We start from the raw sequence: 7,756 nt of genomic DNA, 5'->3' as shown, positions 1-7,756 counted from the left end.
AATACTTAAACTACGCAGCTCTAAAGAATCAAACAGGAAAATGGATCATTACACACCAAAGCTCTGATAAAGCCAGCAGTGCAGCAGATACATTAAAGCATTAAAAATGAGAGGGACACATCCCCCCCTCATCTTTGTAATCTTATCACTGACATGATGGGTTCACCAGAAAAAAAACAGATGCATGATGTCATAAACAAACACATCTTTAAATAAGTACTCTCCCGTGGACAAATACTGATGATGCAAACTGACTGAGCAGATGGCAGAACCCACAGGAGAGACGCTGATTGGAGAGTTGCTCCAAAATTTGAACTGAAAAGTCAGTGTCTTAGCATAAAATGTGATTGCAGGAATTGTAGTAATATCAAGGAAAGCAGAATAAACTGTTGATTTGTTTTTCAGGCCGTGTGTAAATATAAAATATATTTACAGATGTTCTGGTAATACTATCAATGATGGTAGAATAATTTATTTCATTTTATTGGATTTACATTGATTAGGTACAAATTGTTAAAGTCAATACATTCAACTATCTTGCTGGATACAGGTTATAATACAAAAGATAAATTAAAAGAATATGATGGCTATATCATGTGTGTGTGAGAGAGAGAGAGAGAGAGCGCGAGAGAGAGAGAGAGAGAACTTTTGGGTTTGTGTGGGTTTTGCTTGGGTTCTAACCTAAAAGAATGAACAGAAAAAAAGTAAATCCATCCTCAGGATAAAATCTTTACCATGCAAATCTTTTTTAAACAAAGAATTTGAGCAGAGAGAGGAACTCTGTAAACCATTCCCTAGTGAAGGTAGTGAGAGTGTTTTATTCAGTCACGCACACACACACACGGTACAACCAGGCAGTATGACCTAAGGCAGTGCGTGTCTGTGGAAGTTACTTTGTACCTCTATGAGCTAAAACAGTTTTCCTCCAACACATGGATACAGCTGAATGTTGTGAATAGGTTTTGTTATATTTATTTACAAAATGACTTGGTTATGTATTACCTTGCCAAACGTGATCACCTCCTGGTAATTTACCACTGTTTTACACGTGAAGCTAAGAGAAACTTCACAAGGTACAATAACCTCTATACTAATACCAATACTCCCTCAGAGTCAATCTTCAAATCTGATGCCTGAAAGCATTCCATCCCCTCTCTCTTTCCCTACCTCAGTTCAGCAGGCAGAGAAATGGGTCTGTCTACTGTGATATGACTGAATTCTCTCTCAATCCACGGCTGCTTTTAAAAGCTCAATGTCCCTACTCACACCTCAGTGTCTGCCCACATGAAACATATGCATTACACAGCCATCTAAACCCTGCTGGATTTCAACCCTGACTGCCCCCAGAAGTGACAAAAATAGAAAAATGACCAAGAAAAAACAAAAAAACAGCCCATCAGGGCGAACGAGAGCGGCGGCATCAGATGACACCTTTTTTTTTTTTGCTTAGTCGTGTGCTTAGAGCATCACTACTGTGACTCAGATTCCAATCATTTATTCATCTGCATTGTTGGGAAACATTATGTTTTCCTAGTTGTTTAATCTAAAGTCACTTTAGATTAACCTAAAGAGGTGTATCTGTTCTACAATAAGATTATCTTGCAATGTGAACATATTGCTCCCCTTATATCAGACAAGTTTCATAGTTTTTGCGAAAATGTAAGGTTCAGCTACGTTGTCCCCTTATTAAAGGATTAGCATTATGTTCCTTGATTCTTCAGTGGCGACACAGCACAGGACAGGAATGTTCGCCACTCTGACACAGCAGAGAAACCCTGTGATTGTTGTAAGAAAAACACTGACTTCAACTGCAGAAGAGTCAGAGTGACCTCTACTGGACAGATTCAGCCTAGGTTTTTCTCACAGCAACAGAGCTAAATGAGGCTACTCTGTGGTCTGCTATGCTTCCTAATGTAGACTCGGGAGCAAACTGTAAATATTCTTAAAGCCTTTTTAAAAAGACCTCACTGCAAAGACGGATTAAAACACTCTGTGAGTCCCCCCCCCCCAATCAAACGTCAAACTGTGGGGGAGGGAAAAAACTGATCTTGCCTCCAGCAAGACCATAAAAGATAGAAATAGGTTCTCACAGAAAGTGACAACTGGGGCTTGTAAATGATACACTTGGTTGGGCACCATCTAACATTTCAGAGGTGCATCCTACATCTGGGATTTAGGGTATGAATCCAGCTGTATCACACTCACTGACCTGGGTAAGAGGTCTAACTGGCCATGTTCCTTAGGCAGTCAAATTGACCAGAGTTTCTCACTTAGCAACGGTCACAATAGTTCTCTCCCTCAAAGGTGTTGGATTGTTTCACTATATAACTCTAGCAGCATTGTGGACGGCCATACAGAGGGTACACTTTAAGTTAAAAAAAAAAAATCCCCGTTTGGCAGATTTTTGTAGGAAAACTTCTGTGATCTTGGTCAGTCTAGGCTTTTCTCTAATTCCAGCAACATCAAAGTACCTCTTTCATCTCCTCAGTGGACAAATAATACAAGATCACAAGTTTCATTAACTGTAGCCTGAGTCAGGTCATATGTACGCTCGAATGCCCTGCAGTCTTACATGCAATGACCACAGTAAACGGAAGTGAGCACTGCAGAATATGATAATGTAGAAGCAAGTCTGGGGTCAGTTCAACCTTCAAATTTCAGGACACTGATATTCTCTCTCTACCTGCAAGAGGTGGTGCCATCATAAACAATTTATTACACTGCAAGGTATTCTAGATACACACTAAATGAGGCTAGCATACATGTAGTACAGATTTGTAGAGGAAACGGGAAAATAAGCAAGAGTTAGGAAGTAAATTGAAATCAGGCACAGAATTGTAGAGGAAACAGGAAAATAAGTGAAAGCTAGGAAATATACTGAAATCAGGTACTTCAACCCTGGTGTGGTTTCATATTGAAATCAGGTACTTCGACCCTGGTGTGGTTTCTGAATTTATAAAGCAGTTACCAGCTCAGCACACTTCAAATTATGTATGAAAATGCTGGGCCCTACTGCCCTTCACTTTGTCTACCACAGTTACAGGAGGAGATTTCGAAATCTCTTAATTCAAAAAAGTAATTTTGAAAAAGAGACAACACTTAGGGCTCATTTGTCAGAACTCCAGCCTGTCTAACTTACTGATGTTTCATGAGGAATAGTGACTAAGATGATGTTGCCATGGAGATCTGAGGTGAAGACGTCATAGACTAGGGTCCGTCTGAGGACCACATGGACTTCTATTACGATGTTTCTGCATCGGTTTAAGATGCAAGGCAAAACAGGGAAGTACCTTGCAATCAGTCATTAGCAATTGCTAGTCCACGGTGTAACATGCGGTTTCACACAGAACACCATGTTGTGAACTTCGAACGAAGTATGCTACATTCATGTTGCAATGCATACCATTCAGTTACACTGAATACCATCCTTGTTAATCAAGTTTGAGAGGGCATAAGATTTAAAGATTTAAAGAATTTAAAGGACTGGCTAGACTCATTTCAGTAGTTTGGTTTAATAGTTCACTGGTATATCACAGCTTCATAAAGGTTTTAATGGAATAATTTCCATTTCATCATGTACACATAATTTACTGCAGTTCTATAAGGACTTCAGAGTCCTGACAAGATACTTCATCAAGTGCAGTGGTTAAGATGCACAGCTAATATTGCACCCTGAGATGATCAAACTGGCTGCAATGCGTGACCAGTAAAGCTGAAAAAAGCTCAGGTTAAATCAGTAACCTTCTTAATTAAATTGACTGAATATTTAATGATCCTTGTTAATGCTGAGCTGATGAAAATTGATTACCAGCTGGAGTTGGAGACAGCAGAACGCGTTCTGCCATTTCTTGCTTCTGACGTGTGGATTTCTGGCTACATTCATAATGCTTTTTTGCCTTGTCAGAAAGTTCAATCAAGGGTAAATTTTGCTAAAGGTCGCAAATTTTGCCAACACACGCCTTGTCAGGACATGCCTCTGAGATTAAATTACTGGATATGGTTAACTAAAGTAGCAAGTTCTCAAACCTTTAATGTGCTTTTGTAAGAAAATACTTTTCTTTTATTATTATTTTATTATGTGACTGTTACTGAGAACCTATGCTGTGCTTTGACAGTTGTACTTCAGTCTGTTGTTTTACAAGTACCATATGTTGAAAAATACACACTGCCCCACACCATTATGTCGCAACACGAACCACCACTAGAGCCACAGATATTTTACCTAAATTACTGAAAATACAGTAGGCCAAAGCTGGCACAGGAATGAATTTGGATTAAAACGGAACAGCAGTTTTAAGGTTAAGGCCAAGCAGAAATCATGAAGCACTAATGCATTGAATCTAAGGTTATATTTATAAAGTCTGTTGAGTAACTTAATAAGCTGCTGTCAAGACGTGCAGATTTCTACATGTGGCTGAATGAGCCAAACAGAAAGCATACACATGCATACTAACTGCTCGTGGATATTGATCGGTAGAACGGATTAAGAAAATAGACTGGGCAGAGAGGAGGGAAACAGTGGCCCTGAAATTCAAACCAAAACAGTACAAAGCAAAGCACAAAAGTGCAAAAGAAAAAAAAAAAAAAAAAAAAGCAAAGATATTCTGCTGACAGCAAAGGAAAAACAGAGCAAATTACAAAGCACACGATCAAAAAGGAAAAATATGAAATCAAACTGGGAAAGCACAAAGTAAATGTGGCAAACACAGGAAACAAAAGCAAGACTAGGAAGCAGTCATAAAGCAACAACAGCACTGGCGTTCGACAAATTTAAGAAAACAATGCATTTTGGGAGCATCCACAACGTAACCATAGCAAAAAAAATTGTTTTACATTAAAACTGTTTTAATCATCTGCAGGAATCTGAAAAGAACTTCACCAAATCCTCCCAGATTGTTTCTGGTCTTCATGTGGTAAAGAACGGTGCCAGCGCTGAATAACATGGAGCCTCTGCTGCGAAATTTCTCTTGGATCTCAAAGCCATTTCTGCTGTTTTGTACACTGAGTCTTGCTGTTGTGGATGCTCTTGAAATGCAGTTTCTCAAAAATGGTTCAACTGTGCAAGTGCTTTTTAATTGCTTCAGTATTTGCCTTTCTTTTTGACAAAAATTAAGACAAAGTATTTTGTCTTTTTTAGTGCTATTTTTCTTTGCATTTTTTTTTTATTTCCCAGTTCTGTATTGTGTTCCTGTTTCTCTTTTGTGTTCTGTGAATTTGTCTTCATGCCTTCCTATTGCATTCGTGTTTTGTCTTCTGGGCCAGGACAGAGAGCTACAAAGAAATGAGCTGAGGACTCCACAACTAAGACCTTTTTTTAAACATTGAGAGAAGGCCATTTTTTCAGTGTTTGCAATCTATATAAAAGACAGGAGCAAATTAAAAATATACAACTTTTAAAATAAGATTATTCTGCCTGTTATTAAACTTGCATATTCAAAGCAGTTGACATGATTATAGAGTCCATAGGAACATATTCATCACCTAGTCATTTTTTTCATCCCTTACCCATAATTTCTTAGTTTTAGTCCAAGTTACTTTACTTAGCGCCGAGTTTTATTTTTTAAGTACACTGTAGATATAGATGTCTGTGTGCACGTCTCAAGCACCGAAAAAGTTGCATTTTCTTTTGTGCTTTTATGTTTATAACCTATCAAACATACAGCATCTTTATTTTAAGTGTTTGTGTTTCTGTGTACATTCATCCTGCTGTATAGGCATTAATGTGAGGAAACTGGGGGACAAGGAATCATTTATGAACAGTTCATAACTGTAAGTGATCCACTGAACTCCAGCAGTACAAGGACTCAAAAATTCCAAAAGTCACAGATGGCTTCATAATTCCAGTCACGTCCTGTATGCAAAAGACGTTGAATAAATGTTTAATGAGGACTCCTATATTGTGCAACATTCAAAACTACAAAGTTTTTGTGTACTTGAGTGTTCATACCAGTGAAGCTGCATTTTTGTTGTTTTGTTTTTTGGATGTTGTTTGAGATTGTGTGTGAAATTAAGGTACTATGGAAGCTGCATGAGTCTGTCTCTTCGGGATGGTTGGAACCAAGACGCCTGCTGAGAGATAAGCAGCTTGCTGATCTCCCTGTTTAAATGAGGAGCTACCTTAGAAAGCTCTCCCAACGCATCGTGTAAGCCTCATATGACTCACATCCTTCTAAGTTGGGCGCCCTTGTAGGTCAAATCTTTTCAAATGTCCTTTGGAAAGACTATGAACGTACTGCAGTCCTCTCCCTCTACGTAACAGGTATTTTGAGGGCTGGAAGCCGTCTGCTAGTAAAGAAACCAAGATCTAGCGACAGGACACCACTTACAATCCTATTGCGGAAACAAGCACAAACACTGGTTCGCGAATGCTCGTATCGTTTGGCTTGAGAGATGCCAAAAGGCTTAGGGCGGGGTGGACTTGAAGAAAAGATAAGTGATGAGTAAGCATCTCTGAGGTCTCACTGCGGTTTGGACAGCAAGCCAGGTCTGCATAACAGTGCTCCCCTCCTCTCTGCCCCCTCTCCCAACTGAGCCAAGCTTTTCCTTCATTCGGCCTCACTCCGTGCCAGCACTCCATGGCTAGATTACCAACATGTCTGGAACAGTATACCACATCCCTCTATGCGACTGTGTGTGTCAGTCACATTCAGTGTTTCTCTAATAGTGACTTTCAGAGAGAATGCTTCATGGGTGTGTTTATTAGTCAGTTTTAGAGGGAATGCTTTAGATGTGTTAGAGTTACATAAAGGGTCCTGATTTAAACGTCAGCTAGTTACATCCACAGAGAGTCCTATGTGGGGGCGTCTAACTGTGGGGTGTTTGTGAAGCCTGAAAGATGTTCTCAAGCTACATATTGATTTTAAACCCACCCATCCCACACCCTTTTTAAATACATATATGCTACCCAGTCAGCATGAAATCTGCAGTCCGCGTTCGGTATTATAAATGTGAAATTACAGGTTTAATTTGGGGCCAAAAATGGGCACCAATGCTAAGTCCTTGTGGTTAAGAAGATCTAAAAGATCATATCTACAGAAAAGTAAAGACTAGTTCTTAACAGAAACCACACTGTAATGGTTTATTATTATTATTACATTTTTTTCTTTAGTGAAAAAATTACACACATTTCAGCCTCAGCAGTTTCACGTATCAATGTCAGTGGACTCTATTCAATCAGTGGAAAATAAAGTCAGAGATCAAATATTCTGAAAATAACAGTCTCTCACTTCAGAGCTGCTGCATCAGTAAAATAAAATTAACTTTATACCACTACCATTAATACGGAGCCTGATCAGAAATGCCCACATGTAATTATTTTTGGGGGGAAAATATCTTTGGCTGGCCAATATCCAAAATAAGCCAGGTTAGATGACAGCAGTTTTCAGCACAGTGTGAGCTCTGTCATCACACACACACACACACACACACACACAAAATCAGGCACTGCATTACCTGAGACAGTGGGATTTTGAAATACTGCCTCCAAAGTACAGTCACTATTTTGGACATTCATTAGGCCATTTTTACTGGAACTGTTAAAGTAATAAGTGCCTACAGAGCTTTGTGTGTGAGTATATAATATGAAAAGGTGGAGGTGTCCCTGGAGGAACAGGAATGTGATCAGATAAGTTTTGATATCATGGAGACTTTGAGATCAACTAAAGAAACTATGACAATACAATCTCCCCATTCGAAAAGTAGATCACATATAACATGCAACTGGCCTAGAATCACGTCCCCAATACAAAAAAATGCT

The sequence above is a fragment of the Chanos chanos genome, chromosome 10 (assembly GCF_902362185.1).
Source record: "Chanos chanos chromosome 10, fChaCha1.1, whole genome shotgun sequence".
Classification (NCBI taxonomy): Eukaryota; Metazoa; Chordata; class Actinopteri; order Gonorynchiformes; family Chanidae; genus Chanos; species Chanos chanos.
Note: the sequence above shows the minus strand (reverse complement) of the source record.